Genomic DNA, 16,695 nt, shown 5'->3' with positions numbered 1-16,695 from the left:
AATGTTTCCAAATTAAGGAATTTTTTTTAAGCCTTGGGTCCCCGCCTCCCCACTGCTGTCTCCACCCCAGTGCAGCTCCTCGGCCTTTTTTCGGGTCCCCACACCTCTTTACACAGCCACACGCCCAGATAGCAGAGGAGGCGGCCACAGCCCAGCTCCTGCGCTCCCATTTCAAACTTTGAGCCTGAGATTACCCAGCCACCTTCTCCTGAGTCCTCAACACCCTTATTTAGGCTGTTTGTTTCCATTGCTTAATTATTGACTCCAACGAGGCTATCTTAACCCATCTGGCCGGCCCGAAGTCTAGTGTGGGGAGCGGAGGGCCTGTGCATCCCTGGAGGAACCCTTCCTCCAGCTTTAGTCTCTCTCTCTAAGAAATCCAGCCATCAAGTGGTTTAAAAGAGCCTACTTTAGAAGCTTTGGTCGTTTGCTGAAATAGGCACCCTTTCAGTGTTAGTCCTTGGGTGGAATTTAAGTCCAGGGGTCTGATCGAGCCAGAAAGTAGGTCTACTTAGCGTGGCCTCAGGAAGTCCGTTGTCACTTGGATTTGACAAGGGACAAGACGACCTGCTGGTTTCTGGGCTCCTGCTCGCTCTGCGCTCTGCGCTGTCTGCAGGGGTTGGTACCTGCGGAGTGCGCTTTGTCTGGAGCAACGCGGTGCTGGAGGATGAGGAGACCTGGGAGGAAACCTTCCCCCTGCAAAGCTTGTCTCCCTTCCCTCCCATCAGAGGGAAGACACAAGGGATTCCCCGCAGAATGAACCAAGGCCTCCCCAGGAAGGACATGGGGACAGTTCTGCTGTGCAAAGCCTGAATTCACGTTTCTTTCCTAAAATGGCTCCAGGTCTCTCTGCAGCCTTGGCCTGTCTTTGAATCCCAGCCCTGACTTCCCTGGTGTCTGTTGGCCACCCCCTTCTGCGAGCCAGCAGGTGAAGCCCTGACCTGTCCGCCTGGCCTGGGGCTCTCCAGGCTCTGGTCCCCTACCCTCACTGCCCCTGGGCGAGGCTGTTTGTGACGCGGTGTGGCCAAATGCACACAAGCCGCAAAAGTCATAGAGGATACATTCTCTTCTCCTACCTTAAAAAATACACCGTGGTATCTAGAAAGCTGGGTTCCAGTTTGGAATTCTCAGGCTAGGCCGGGCACAGTGGTTCACACCTGTAATCCTGTTACTTCCCAAAGCTGACATGGGAGGATTGCATGAGCCCAGGACCTCGAGACCAACCTGAGCAATATAGTGAGACCCCTGTCTCTACAAAAAGTTAAAAAATTAGCCAGGCATGGTGGTACATGCCTGTACCCAGCTTGCTCCAGAGTCTGAGATGGGAGGATTGATTGCTTGAACCTGGGAGGCGGAGGTTGCAGTGAGCTGTGATCATGCCACTGCATTCGAGCCGGGATGACAGCGTGAGACCCTGTCTCAATTTTAAAAAAAAAGAGAGAAAATTAAAAAAAGAAAGAAATCAGAATTCTTGGGCTCCTCGTTGATTTGCATCACGACATGGAAGTGGGGCGGCTGGTCTCAGCCTGCAGTCCTCACTTTCAACACCCGCCTTTCTCCCCACCTCCAATTCTGTCCCACACAGAGATGGGTCTCCTGGTACATGCCTGTGGACACTTCAGTCCTCACCCACTCACAGCCATCCCAGGCCACCCTGCAGGAGGAAGGGGCCGTAGGAGTAGGTTTGGGGAGGTCTGGGCAGGGACTCCTGAGGTCTGGGGGCTGAGGTGCCATCTAGGAGCTGTGGGCACATCCCAGTGGCCCCGTAAGGAGGGGGCAGGCCAAGGACAGGGCTCCTCGCCTGAGTCAAAGGCAGTGATGGCATTCATGACTTGGTGCTCTGGGTGAGCCACATTACCCATGCACTCCTGTCTGCCCGCTTTCCTCCTCCTCTTGCTGTCTCTTCCATGCCTTTGATCACAGTCTTGTTTCTCAGAACACCTGCTTCTGTTTCATGCATGTGTAGTAAGGATTCCAGGCTCACTGCCCAGGTTTGAGTGCTGGTGTTTACACACACCTGGACCGTGGGAGATGGCTGATGGGTGTCTCTTCCTCTCCCGCCCTTTTCTGAGCTGGACTGAGGATGAAGACAGGAGGGTCTCATCCTCTCCAAATGCTGAGAAGTCCCCGGGGAAGGGGACCCGGAGGGGCCGATCTGGCTCTTGAACTGGGCTGGTAATGGCCATGGGTGGTGTCATTTTCAACTAAACCCCCAAATCTGGAAAAATGAATGACATCAGACCCTGGCGTTTTTGTGTGACGTTCTTCTTGGTGGATAAAGGATGGAGCTTCTCCAGAAAGAAGTGGGCATTCCACCTGCCAACTGTGCAGGGAGAGGCAGAGGCAGGGACAAGAAGTGGAGAGTGGGAGGGTGCCATGGGGAGGCTGGGAAGGCTGGGGTGCCCCAGTGTTGACCTCTCTCTGGGCCCTGGGTGTTGCCACGTGGACTTCAAGGACAGAAACACACTTGCTCCTCCCCACTGCCTCGCTGGGGAAAGGAACCTGCGGCTCCCAGTGGCAAGCCAGGCGAGCAGGCATCAGTTCTGAGTTAGGCTAGGAGTGAGCTGTCCTGCTATCTGGCACCTTCAGCGAAGCGTTGTCAGAATTTACTCTCTGTAGGTTCTGGGAAGGGCAGCCACGGTCCTCCTGATCTGGTGAGTGGGCACCGGGGCCAGTATCGGTGGGTGGATGAATGTAACCCTGACCCATAGTATTCTGAGGTCAGTCAGCCTGAGTGGTCTTGGTTACAAATGGGGGCGTCGAAGTTTATAAAGGCGGTCTGGGGACCTGCTAAACGCTAGACTGTGTTTGCGCAGTCGAGTTAACGTATTCTCTTGGGTTCTAATTCTTTTGAAAAATAATATTTTGTACTTGCTTTGGCAGCATGTATACTGGAATTGGAATGATACAGAGAAGACTACTGTGACATTGCACAAAGATGACATGCAAATTCATGAAGCAGTTCATATTAGTTTTTTTTTTTTTGAGACAGTTTCATTCTGTCACTCAGGCTGGAGTGCAGTGGTGCCATCTTGGCTCACTGAAACCTCGCCCCCTGGGTTCAAGTGATTCTCTTGCCTCAGCCTCCCAAATGCTGGAATCACAGGTGCACATCACCACACCCAGCTAATTTTTTTTTTTTTTTTTTTTTTTTTTTTTTTTTTTTTGAGACGGAGTCTCGCTCTGTCACCCAGGCTGCAGTGCAGTGGCCGGATCTCAGCTCACTGCAAGCTCCGCCTCCCGGGTTCACGCCATTCTCCTGCCTCAGCCTCCCGAGTAGCTGGGACTACAGGCGCCCGCCACCTCGCCCGGCTAGTTTTTTGTATTTTTTAGTAGAGACGGGGTTTCACCGTGTTAGCCAGGATGGTCTCGATCTCCTGACGTCGTGATCCACCCGTCTCGGCCTCCCAAAGTGCTGGGATTACAGGCTTGAGCCACCGCGCCCGGCCTCACCCAGCTAATTTTTGTGTTATTAGTAGAGGCAGGGTTTCACCATGTTGGCCAGGCTGGTCTTGAACTCCTGACCTCAGGTAATCCGCCTGCCTCAGCCTCCCGAAGTGTGGGATTACAGGCGTGAGCCATGGTGCCTGGAAAATTTTTTTTTTTTTTTTTTTTTTTGAGACGGAGCCTCACTCTGTCGCCCAGGCTGGAGTGCAGTGGCCGGATCTCGGCTCCCGAGTAGCTGGGACTACAGGCGCCCGCCACCTCGCCCGGCTAATTTTTTTTTTTTTTTTTTTTTTTTTTTTTTTTTTGAGACAGAGTCTGGCTCTGCCGCCCAGGCTGGAGTGCAGTGGCCGGATCTCAGCTCACTGCAAGCTCCGCCTCCCGGGTTCACACCATTCTCCTGCCTCAGCCTCCCGAGTAGTTGGGACTACAGGCGCCCGTCACCGCGCCCGGCTAGTTTTTTGTATTTTTTAGCACAGACGGGGTTTCACCGTGTTAGCCAGGATGGTCTCGATCTCCTGACCTCGTGATCCGCCCGTCTCGGCCTCCCAAAGTGCTGGGATTACAGGCTTGAGCCACGCGCCCGGCCCAAAATTTTTTTTTAAAAAAAAAATAATATTTCACATAGAGTATTTAAAAAATATATATTTGATCAACCAGAAACCATGCTCACAGGCCAAATGGATGTGAGAGGAGCCTGTTCCAGAGAGTCCCAGGGAGTGCCTGGGACGGGGCAACCCAGCATAGTACAAGGGCTCTCAGGTCAGGCTGCTGGGGTGGGCCTGACTCTGGAGGCCTGTGCTTTATGACGGGCCAGTAGTTCCTATGACTGGCCTCGGTGCACCTTGAGACCCTCATCTGTAACGTGGCATCCCAGAGCACCCAACGCTGAGGGTGGTGTGTGAATCAGGCAAGATGGCCCTCGCTGGAGGCTGGCTGTCGACGGCAGGCTCTCCCTGCATCTACAGGGCCCCGGGTGAGTGTGCAGATGGGGGCCCAAGTGGCACATGACTGGGTTTAACGTTATGGAATATTACTAATAATATGTTTTATTTTCATGCTTTGACAAACACGTACTTTTATGTCGCTCTAGTGGGCCGGGTTTGAACTGAGAACTTCCTGGTGGGTCGCTCAGAATTCTCTGCTGATTTGGACCACATTGGAGAGCTGGCCCCAGCCCTCAGCCTGGTCCCCTTACTTTAGCAGCTCCTGTCTGCACCATGGGGCCCTGTTTGAACACAGTGGACATCTGACTCTTTACATCCAAGCGGTCACCCTCCCCGAGCTGGCGGGAGCACACGTGCTGGTGGTGAGGCCTGCTGCGGGAGGCGGTGGGGCCCACATCGCCGGGTGCAGGCCCAGGGCTCAGAGAGTTCCAGGGTGGGCGCCCGGAGGGAGGCCTACAACACAGAGGCACACCTCCTTGACCTTGCACGAGGCTCACTCTATGGGGGACGCTGGGGGAGCCCGACCCAGGGACCCCTTGGCTTGAATCAAAGGCTGACAGTGCTTCCAAATGAGGTAGGGTGGAGCTGTGGTGGGGTGGAGCTGTGGTGGGGTGGAGATTGGTGGGGTGGAGATGTGGTGGGGTGGAGCTGTGGTGGGGTGGAGATGTGGTGGGGTGGAGCTGTGATGGGGTGGAGATGATGTGGTGGGGGGTTCACTCCCTGGAAATCTTGCCGTGCACCCCTGTTTAAGAATCACTAATTTATCAGTTCTCTTTCATGCAGTACACATATATTAAGTGTCAGCTGCATACCATCCATTGTTCTTGGCTCTAGGGACACAAAGAGCTAGACTCTGCCCTAAATAGCTGTCCCAGAGTGCCACAGATAGGGTGACAGCAGTGGGCACAGGCCTGGTGGACATAGAATTCCAGCCAACTTCCAAGGAGGGACAGGGCCTATCCAAGAGAGAGGAGATGCAACCTGTCCCACTTTTGGCAAAGCCCAGCAGGGGCTCCTAAAGTGGGAAGGAGAGTGGCTCAAATGCTAACAGGCTCCATGAGCAACGCACATGTGCTCGTCCCACCGTTCAGAGGGCCTGGAAGCCCCAGACACAGGAGCCCACCCCTCGGCAGCTCTTTTCCCGGGGCCTCCACTGGGCTTTGGTGAGAGAAACCAGAGTGGGATAAGGACCAGAGCAACCCCTCCTGGTGCAGGAGTGCAGATGCGGCTGCTGTACTTCCCAGTCTGAGCTCCCCTGCAAGGCCAGGCCACTCCCCATAGGTACCAGAGGAGTGTGACAGCCTAGAGGGAGCCCCGGGGTCACTGAGAAAGCCTCAGGCCCAGGTTCAGGGGGCCTGACCAGGAGCAGGACTGGACCAGGAGAATCTGGCATCTCCCCAGCCTCCACCAGGAGAAAAACACTGAATGCCAAGCCAGAGCATGGAGGGAGGCCTCCTCCGGGGCCAGCCAAGCAGGGACAGGAGAGCTGAGGATGGAGCAGGAGCGGGGAGAACCCCTCGCCCCACAGACACCCACACAATGCAGTACTGTGCTGCAATAAGGGGGAATGAAGCACTGACGCGTGCTAGACGGGATGAGCCTGGACAGCAGAGTGCGAGTGAAGGATGCCAGGCACAGGGGGGCGCATGCTGTATGAGTCCATTTCTACGAAAGGAGCAGGACAGAAAGCAGAGAGAAAGTAGAGGAGGGGCTGTCAGGGGCTGGGTAGGGTTGGGAGAGTGGCAGGTGCAGGTGAGGGTGGTGAGGTTTCTTTTTGGGTGATGAAAATGTTCTAACATTGATTGTGGTGATGGGTGCACAAATCTGTGACTATATTAAAAGCCATTGAATGCTTGAAATGGGTCAATTGTGTGGTAGGTGAGCTCAGTAAAGCTCTTAAAGAAAAACAACCATCTGACAGCCCAGAGTCAACATAAATAAAGCCCAGGGTCACAGCAGCCGCTGCTGGAGGGGATTTTGCCTGTGAGGGCTACTACCACCACCATACAACCCAAGCCCAGCTCACCACTGGCGAGATCGACTCCAGCTCTCACACTGATGTGATGTCCATACAAGACAAGAGGCACGCCCATTTCCAGGCATCAGTATCATTCATCCCAATCTCTTCTGTTTTTCTCTACAGAAGTTATAGGAAAAGGCAAGAGAAAACCCAGCCTATTGTTGGGGGAGCAAATGAGAAACCATAGGACCAACTATGGGCCGGGTGGCTCAAGCCTGTAATCCCAGCACTTTGGGAGGCCGAGGCGGGCGGATAGGTCAGGAGATCGAGACCACAGTGGTCTCTACTAAAAATACAAAAAAAAATTATCCAATGGCGGGCGCCTGTAGTCCTAGGAGCTGAGGCAGGAGAATTTAACCCAAGGCGGAGCTTGCACGAGATCACGCCATGACAAAAAAAAAAAAAAAAAAAACATGTTGACGATCTAGTGGAAAAGTGGACACCATACGTGAACAGATGGGGAATGGCAGCCAAGACAGAAAGTATAAAATGCATGGAAGAGATTTTAGGAGGAGGATGATGGCACCATGTGGAAGATGGGAGGACACAGAGGTGTTAGGACAGTACAGCTGGCTCTCGGTATTCTTGCGGGATTGGTTTCAGGATCTCCTTTGGATGCCAAAATCCAAGGATACTCAAGTCCCTTATATAAAAGGGCTTAGCATTTGCTTCTAACCTGCTGTACACTTTAAATCATCTCCAGATTACTTATACCTAACACAATGGAAATGCTATGTAAATAGTTATGCTGTATTGTTTAGGGAATAATGACAAGAAAAAAAGCCCGTATGTGTTCAGTAGAGATGTAATTTTTTTTCTGGGTATTTCCAATCCACGGTCAGTTGAATCCATCGATGTGGAACCCACAGATACAGAGGGCCAGCTGTGCTGCTAGAGTGGGTAATGACAGGGAAGGCTGTGACAGAGCTTTGTCATTCAAGGAGGGTCTTGGTATTTGTTCTTGTTTCAATTTTAGCAAAACTGATGTTGCTCTGATAGAAGCTCCTGTCAAACTGATGTCTTATCCTTCTTAGTGCCTCAAACTCTATCTTATTCAGACATGTTATAACAAGTTCATGTGAGTTTATTTTGGTGTAAAAACATTCTGAAATCCATGCATAGTTTTTTCATAATACACATTCTCTATGAGCCTTTTGAAGACAGTTTGCCTCTTACATTGATTTAAGACCAACTGACAGGTGAGCAACAGTTTGAGGAATTTGGGGAAGGGTGACTGGACTCTGTAAATTCTGAGGGAGAGGAATGGAGGGTGAGCTCCAGCTGGAGGGCCCTGGTCACTTCCCAGCCTTCCAGGTCCCCGGGAACCACTCTCCCCAGCTGCCCTGGGCACTCCCAGCCAGGGCAGGAAGCGTCTGTCCCGGAAGTCCGGCCACTGCCTTCTGGGCTATGATCTGGGGCAACAGTGCCTCCTATGGCAGGGAACACCCAGGACAATGTCCTTAGAGGCCTGCAGATTCATTAGATTTTCAGTTATTACCATTTTTAAAATGAGTTAAGTCCTTCCAGGCTCAGGATTTCAAAGGACAGGAAGCACCTCTGGTTTTACTTTAAGAAGCAGGAGCCTCAACTTCACAAAGACTTAAGGTGGCCTCTCTGGGAGGCCCTGCCCAGTGTGAGCTGCAGGGCGGCCCCAGAGGAGTTGCCTCCACGGGCCTCCTTCCTGTGATGATGAGTCAGGAGGTGGTGGGGCACAAGTCCTGCCGTATCAGCGGTCACACGCAGGCAACTCTCAACCAGAGCCTCGAGATCAGTGGCCTGGCCCCAGCATGGGCCACTTGTTGCGCTAGGAAATGTTGATTGATCCCTTTTGTTGTTTTTGTTTTTCTAAATCTTTGAGGACAATTGTGGATAATTGATGTTATTAATAACAGTAATAATGTTAGTAATAATTGATGTTATTATTATTATTTTTTGAGATGGAGTTTCGCTCTTGTGGCCCAGGCTGGAGTGCAATGGCATGATCTTGGCTCACCACAACCTCCGCCTCCCGGGTTCAAGCGATTCTCCTGCCTCAGCCTCCCGAGTGGCTGGGATTACAGGCATGTGCCACCACGCCCGGCTGATTTGGTATTGTTAGTAGAGACAGAGTTTCTCCATGTTGCTCAGGCTGGGCTCGTACTCCCGACCTCAGGTGATCTCCCCTCCTCAGCCTCCCAAAGTCCTGGTACTATAGGCGTGAGCCACCGTGCCCAGCCTTGCATCGAGCTATTAAAGTATGCATTACCTCACATACTTACTCTTTTGTGACAAGAACACTCAAACTCTATTCTCTTAGCAATTTTCAGGAACACGATACATTGTTACTAAGCAGTCACCATGTTGTAACAGCTCTCAGCGACTTATTCCTCCTATTACTGAAATTGTGTTTCCTTTAACCAACATCTCCTCGCCACCCCATTTCATCTCTAATAAGACGATAGTGAGCATCTATCCGTGAAGTACATAATCAAGAATAAATATTTGTGTAGAGAGTGCAGCAAGTCCAGTCTGTAACACGTGATCTGACAACTGTCTCATGCTAAGTGGCTGACTGGCCTGTACAGCAGTTCAGCATATGGGGTGCATATCCCACGCACAGCTGTGATGGGGTGCTTTTCCCTGCGGAGCATGACCCTTCTGTCTTCAGTGCGTTTTAGTAGGAAGGGCTCTGAGTGAGGTGACAGGACCCTCGGCTTAGTCCCTGATGAACCCCTAACTAGCTGTGTGGCCTCTGAGCCTCAGCGTCTTCCTCTGCAACACTGGGGGGTTGAATCAAGCCACATGTAAGGAGCCCAAACTCCTGGGCTGCCCCAGAGCCCCACTGTCACACGCCCCAACACATTTGTGGACTTTCAACCTCCACCCCCGCAGCCTGGCCCCTGGTCTTGAACACATGCTGGCAGGGACTTGTGGCTGAAGCAGGAGCTGGGAGGAGGGGAGAGAAGCTCCAGGATGGGCAGGGGGAGCCAGTTGAAAACCAACTCTGGAATCTCCCAACCCAAGACTTAGGGTGGGAGCAGGTGAAGTAAGGAAAGACACCCTCACCCTGGGAGTTTTGAAAGCAGCAGAAACAGAACAACTCTCTTACACATGTTTGAAAATGTTCTTTTATTACCTTTGGGGCTCACGTGTTTGAAAATACTCTTTTATTACTTTTCCATTAAAAAGTAATAGATGAGGTTGGGCGCGGTGGGTCATGCCTGTAGTTCCAGCACTTTGGGAGACTGAGGCGGGCAGATCACCTGAGGTCAGGAGTTTGAGACCAGCCTGGTGAACATGGTAAAACCCCATCTCTACTAAAAATACAAAAATTAACCAGGCGTGGTGGTAGGCACCTGTCATCCTAGAATCTGGGGAGGCTGAGAATTGTTTGAACCTGGGAGGAGGAGATTTCAGTGAGCTGAGATCGCGCCACTGTACTCCAGCCTGGGCATCAGAGCAAGACTGTCTCAGGAAAAAAAAAAAAAAAAAGAAGAAGGAAAAAAAGTAATAGATGATAATAGATGAGTCTTGTAAGATGAAAACATTCTGGAGATCTGTTGCAGAACAATGTGAATATGTTTAATGCTACTGACCTGTACATGTAAAAACGGTTAAGATTTTATGAGACATATATATAGATATATATGAGATATATAATAATATATTACATTATATGTAATTATTATTTTTTTGAGATGGAACTATGCTCTTGTTGCCCAGGCTGGAGTGCAGTGGTGTGATTTTGGCTCACCACAATCAATCCACAGGGGTAAAAACAGCTTAAAAAAAGAAAGCCCATCCACCTCTGGGACTTCTGCCCTTCACCTCTGAAAAGACCCTCACCCACTTCCCTCCCCTCCTCCCGGCCCCTTCCCCATCTCTGGATCTTTTGGATCTGCTCATCTTTCTTCCTGCCCGTCCTGCCACCAGCTGAACTGTTGCATAATGAACAGCTGCCAGCAAAGATATCCAAAACTGTGCTGCACTTTCTCAGTTAAAAGCACCAATGGAATGTTCATCCTTTTTTTAAGCTATTTTTACCCCTGTGGATTGGATTAAATCAACTTGATCTTCACGGTCTGCACCTCCAGGCTACGATGAGCCATGTGCTCTTTTTCAGGTCCCAGATTCCAGGTAGGCAGGACATCACCATGTAGCTCTGTGAGAGCTGAGCGACCACCTCCTGTCTGTACCTGTCATGCATGTCCGTGTGAAGAGACCACCAAACAGGCTTTGTGTGAGCAACACGGCTGTTTATTTCACCTGGGTGCAGGCAGGCTGAGTCCGAAGAGAGAGTCAGCGAAAGGGAGATAAGGGTGGGGCCGTTTTATACGATTTGGGTAGGTAAAGGAAAATTACAGTCAAAGGGGGGTTGTTCTCTGGCGGGCAGGAGTGGGGGTCGCAAGGTGCTCAGTGGGGGAGGTTTATGAGCCAGGAAAAGGACTTTCACAAGGTAATGTCATCACTTAAGGCAAGGACTGACCTTCTTTTGTGGTTTTCACTCTTCTTTTGTGGGTGATCTCAATGTCATCAGTTAAGGGACTACAGGGGGCACCTCGGGCAGTTTTTTTTTATATTTTTTTCACTTCTTTTGTGATTCTTCAGTTACGTGCAAGTCACGGGGGATGTGGTGGCTTGGCTTGGGCTCAGAGGCCTGACAGTACCCACCACAGCCTCTGCACTCACCAAGCCCTGCCCCAGCAGAGGATCCCGCCTTTCACATTCAGAAGTCCCACCTCCGGTACTAGAATGTACGTTCCTGACGGTTAAAGAGGACATTTCCTGTGTGTTGTGCGTGAGACTCAGCGTGTTACTTCCTATGCCAATGCCCTTAGCGAATGATTGTGAATGGAGAGACTAGACGGCAGAAAACTTGCCATGCAGGACTTTCCCTTTCTGAGAGGAGGACCCAGAATATGATGATAGGAATAAGGAAAAATTGAATAATGCATGCCTTAGCAAAGTGGCTCGCTCTAGGCCTTTCTCAGAGTTTAACGTATTATAAATTAGGATGGCATTAAAAAATAGAGTCAGAATGGTTTGCACCTGATTATGATGGGCCAGGTGTTTGCCTGGATTCCATTCCTAGTCAGTCCCCACCAGTCTAGCTAGGAACCGACCTTTGTAGCGAGTCCTAGGCTTGGTCCTGAGTGCTTTTTGGAAGGAAGGGTAGTAGGGGGCAGGGAGGTGGGTGGCTGGGTCCCCCCGGCCTTTCTCTTGGACAAGCCTGCAACTCGTCCTCTCTCAGGCTCCAGGGCAGGGCAGGCACCTTCTCTAGCTAACAGCCTTGCTGGGAAAGCTACTGTGATCATGTAGGTAAAAAACGCCTTGTCAACCGCAAACTTCCAGACAGAAGTCCCGAGAAATTCTTACCGTCTGTTCTGGACAGTGGCGCGAGGGCTATTTGGAGAGCTGAACTCAGTGTGAGCCCAGCACGCCCCGCCCCAGCTGTCTCAGCTGCACCCAGGAATCCTGCGGCGGCCACTCCCCTCTCCAGCTGGCCCCGTGATGCAGAAAACATTTTCCCCACCCATCCCAGCAACGCTCGCCCTTCCTTACTAAGTCACACTTGTGCCTGACTCCCAACAGTACGCTTCACGCCCACGCGTGGAATCGAGGGAGAAACCAGCAGATCCGCGCTCGTGGCCCTTCCCTGGCCCGGGCACCTCTCGCGACCGCGGTCCTGTCCAGGGCGGACATCGTCCACCTTCTTACAGATGGGGGAGCCGAGCCTGGGAGAGGCCAAGAGACGTGCCCGGGCGCACACTTGGCCCCCAGCTACTTGCAGTAGAAACGGGGCCCCGGAGGTCCGGGGGGGGGTCTGCTCGGCGGGGTGCCCGGGCCTGCAGCTGCGGCGGACTCGCTCAGAACCAGATGCAACGGGAGGAACCACGTTGTGCAATGCTCATTCCTGGGAGGGGAGTTCTGCCCCTGGAGACGGGGTCACCAAGCTTTCCTTGTGGGATGAGGTTTTTCTCCCTCCATCCTCGCCTCCTCACCTGGCTTCTGCTCGGAGGAGCAGCTGGGTCGGCAGCTCGGGCTGGCCCCTGCCTTTCCCTGAGCGCCTGCGTCTGGGGCAGCCTGGCTGGCAGCAGCAGGCCAAGGAGTGCCCCTGCAGGGGGTTGCGGCCGGACAGCTGACGCGAGCCCGGCCTGTGCCGGCTGTTCCGAGGACGCCGGAATGTGGAGTGGGGACGCCGACAGGGAGGGCGCCTCTGCACCATCCCCTGGGGCAGCGTGGGGAGCTCGCGTCCTTCTCCACCTTCGGGGCAGGCTAAGGTCCGGGCGCGGGGCGGAGGTGCGGGCGGAGGTCCGGGCGCGGGGCGCGCGGAGGTCCGGGCGCGGGGCGGGCGCGGGGCGGGCGCGGGGCGGGCGGGCGGGGCGGGCTGAGGTGGGCGGGGGCGCGCGGGGGCGCGGGGCGGGCGGGGCGGGCGGAGGTCCGGGCGCGGGGCGGGCGGAGGTCCGGGCGGGGCGGGCGGGGCGGGCGGGAGGTGCGGGCGGGGGCGGGCGCGGGGCGGGGCGGGGGCGGGCGGGGGGCGGGCGGAGGTCCGGGCACGGGCGGGCGCGGGGCGGGCGCGGGGGCGGGCGGGCGCGGGGGCGGGCGGGCGGGGCGGGCGGGGGGCGGGCGGGGCGGGGCGGGCGCGGGGGCGGGCGGGGCGGGGGGCGGGCGGGGGGGGGCGGGGGGGGGCGGGCGGGCGGGCGCGGGGGGGCGGGCGGGCGGGCGGGGGGCGGGCGGGCGGGGCGGGGGCGGGGGCGGGCGGGCGGGCGGGCGGGGGCGGGGGGAGCGGGAGCTCAGTCCACCGTGTGACGCTGCTCATTCGGGCCGAGCCGGTGCTGCTCCCCCGGCTGCCAGCACTGACCCTGCGTGAGCGCTCTCCGGCCACCTGCATCCGAAGAAAGCCTGGACGGCTTGCCATAGGGAAGCCCTGCGGGTCTTGAGCTCACCTGGAGGAAGCCCAGCGCAGTCAGGAGGCCGTTCCCTCCGGAAACCCTGGCAGCCCCGGTCGCCCAAGCGGCAGCGCAGTCTCCAGAGCTGTGGTTAAAGGAAGGCTTGACCGGGATCGTGCCTGTCATCCAGCGCTTTGGGAGGCCGAGGTAGGAGGATCACTTGAGGCCAGGAGTTCAAGACCAGCCTGGGCATCATAATGAGATCCCCGTATCTGAAATGTATACATATATATATTTATATAGATAAAAAATATATATTTTAAAGAAAGGCTCCATTCACAGTTCCCTGGGAGGGAGGAAGCATTTTAAAAAAATCAATCAATAGGCCAGGTGTGGTGGCTCCTGCCTGTAATCCCAGCACTTTGGGAGGCCGAGGCGGGCGGATCACCTGAAGTCAGGAGTTTGAGATCAGCCTGGCCAACATGGTGAAATCCCATCTCTACTAAAAATACAAAAATTAACCAGCCCTGGTGGCAGGTGCCTGTAATCCCAGCTACTTGGGAGACTGAGGCATGAGAATCGCTTGAACCCGGGAGGCAGAGGTTGCAGCAAGCTGAGATTGCACCACTGCACTCCATACCACTGCACTCCAGCCTGGGGGATAGAGCGAGACTCTGTCTCAGGAAAAAAAAAAAAAAAATTCAATCAATCAATAAAAACCCCTTTCATTCTAGAACGTTAAAAACATACCCAAATCAGAGACTAGAATAATGATCGCTCATGTATCCATCACCCAACTTCATTTGAAACAGATCTTAACAACTGTGCTTGTTTCTTAAAGAAAAGAAACAAAAGGGTGTGGTAGTATCTGATTTATAGTAAATATTTTCATTCACTCTTTTCAGGAAAAAATGGGCAGGATTGGGGTGGGTTCAGGGCAGAGCATTGGAGAGCCCCCTTTGTGGACTTGAGAAGTCTCTACATGTTGGCTTGTGGAGGAAGTGGGGTGGGGCCCTTTTGGGGAGATGCTGGATCAAGCACAAAAGGCACTGCCCTGCGTTAGGGAAGCTGGACAGGAGGGATTTTTTTAAAAAGTAACGCAAGAGGATAGAATTATAACCTGTGGGTAGAAGTTTTAGAGACCCAGATATTTGGCTAAACCCCCCCCCCAGAATTAGCTGGGCCTGGTGGACCTGTAGTCCCAGCTACTTGGGAGGCTGAGGTGGGAGAATCTCTTGAGCCTGGGAGGTCAAGACTACAGTGAGTTGTGATCATGCCACTGCACTCCAACCTGGGCAGCAAAGCAAGACTTTGCCTAAAAAAAATAAAATACACCCTAACACAGACAAAACTGCACAAAGTTGAATGAGCTCCTGTTGCAGCGGCTGCCATGTCTAAATGTTCCAGCCAAGGATGGTGAACAGCATGGGGGTCTGGAGGAGGAGGGTATCTGTGCACATTCATAACACCTGAGACTCAGCTCCCAACCCTGGCGCATTTTATCCTTTGAGGAGAGAGATGATTTTTTCCTAAAGTAAAATATCATTTGGAGTAAATCCTAAGTCAAAGCATGACTCCTAATTCTTCTGTTAGGTATAGGAGTGAGTCGAACCTTTTAGGTTTTTATTTTGTTTGTGTGGCGGGTGAGCAGTGACTCACTGGGCCAGTGGTGCGGTGGTAAAATAATTTACCAAGACAGCTGTAGGTAAAGAAAATAAGATTTATTAGAGGAAGTAGGAAAATGTGTGGCAAGGTTGCAGTGGGCGGAATCAGCAAAAGAGGAGCTGCCTGCCGGGAGACCAAGGCCGGCTGGGGAGTTTATAGAATGGAACTTGGGCTGATTGATAACTAATTTCCGTTTTTCTATTCGCCTAGGTGTTTGATAAATTGAGGTGTTTGTTGATAAGCAGGAAGTTTGTGAGCTCTGTGCGTTTTCTGCTCGGGAGGGCCACATGTCCTGGGGGGTAAAGAAAAACAGACCCACAGCGTGCGGCTTCCTCTCTGTTTATCCGTCCTGGACCATGGAGGAAGGCAGACCCATCGCTCATCTGCTTTCTCTCTGCTTTCACCTGGTCCCGCCAGCCTGGCTCCTTTTTCCTAATTAGGACTCCGCAGTTTGCATGGTTTCCTTTTTTGTTTTTTTAAAAAAGAGATAGAGTCTCACTTTGTCACCCAGGCTGGAGCACAACGGTGTGGTCATAACTCACTGCAGCCTCGACCTCCTGGGCTCAGGTGATCCTCCTGCCTCAGCCTCCAGAGTACTGGGATTACAGGTGTGAGTCACACAGATGAAGACAGCGTTTGTAAGTCTGAGGTCTAAGCACATACCACTGAGGCAGGTGTTGGTGTATGGCTGGAAAGTGATCCTGCCTTGGTTGTCTTCCCACATGTCTTTCCCGTGAGCCGTGTGTACAGATGTGTGACTGTGGGGGCTGGGAAGTCTGAAATCTGCAGGGCAGCTGCAGGCTGGAGCCCCGGAAGAGCTGATGTCGCAGCGCCACCCGCAGGGCAGTCTGCGGCAGAATTCTTTCTCTGAGGGGATGCTGGTCTTTTCTCTTAAGGCCTTCAGTCCACTGGATGAGGCCACTCCCTAATGGGCAACCTGGAGGTCGTCTGCTTTAGGTAAAGTCCACGGCTTTAAATAGTCTCATCTTCAAACACACCTTTCACAGCAGCATCGGGATTGGGGTTTCACCAGCAACTGGGTGCCGTGGCCTGGCCAAGCGGACACATCAAGTTACCATCACAAGCAGTAACGTCACAATGGCTGGGTGCATGGGGGGCTGTGGAAAAAACACTGCTTTTTCTCTCCACTCTCACTCTCCATACAGAATATTTCACCTCAGGTCACCAAAACGTGGGATTTCTCCCCACAGGCAACCCGTTCTCCAGCAGACACCGGCTGGGTGTCCTCTCATTCAATTCCACTCTGATGCTGTCCTCTTGGAGACGGCATTGAACACCACAGGCTGAGGGCTCAGACCTCAAGGCTGCCCTCACTTTTCATGCCCATTGCAAGCCCCAAGCTGTGACAAATCTCAGTTCCCCTGATCCCCGTCTTAAGGGTGGTTAATTTGCTAGGGTAGCTCACAGAACTCAGGGAAACACTTTATATATGTTTACCGTTGTGTTATGAAGGATATTACAAAGGACACAGATGAAGACACTCATGGGGAAGGCATGTGGGGCAGGGCGTGGAGCTTCCATGGCCTCCTTGGACACCACCATCTCAGAGCCTCTACGTGTTCTCTCTCTGGAAGCTCCCCGAGCCCTGTAGCTTGGGGATTTTTCTGGAGGCTTCATTACATAGGCATAATTAATTACCTCACTGGCCACTGGTGATCGACTCAACCTTCAGCTCCTCTCCCTTCCCTCGAGGTTGGGGGATGCAGCTGAAAGTCCTGACTCACTAATC

The 16,695-nt window shown here is 53.2% G+C and overlaps 1 protein-coding gene and 1 non-coding gene across 2 annotated transcripts in view; one reads left to right on the top strand and one right to left on the bottom strand.

Annotated features, from left to right (window-relative positions):
• Positions 1–16,695, bottom strand: part of PRELID3A (PRELI domain containing 3A) — a 182,047-nt gene that overhangs the window by 115,456 nt on the left and 49,896 nt on the right. The gene's annotated exons all lie outside the window — the stretch shown is intronic.
• LOC126941570 (U6 spliceosomal RNA) lies at positions 2,872–2,973 on the top strand. The gene has a single exon (XR_007721358.1). It is a non-coding gene; the product is annotated as a U6 spliceosomal RNA (small nuclear RNA).

This window comes from Macaca thibetana, chromosome 18 (assembly GCF_024542745.1).
Source record: "Macaca thibetana thibetana isolate TM-01 chromosome 18, ASM2454274v1, whole genome shotgun sequence".
Classification (NCBI taxonomy): Eukaryota; Metazoa; Chordata; class Mammalia; order Primates; family Cercopithecidae; genus Macaca; species Macaca thibetana.
Note: the sequence above shows the minus strand (reverse complement) of the source record. Positions and strands in the feature narration are given on the sequence as shown.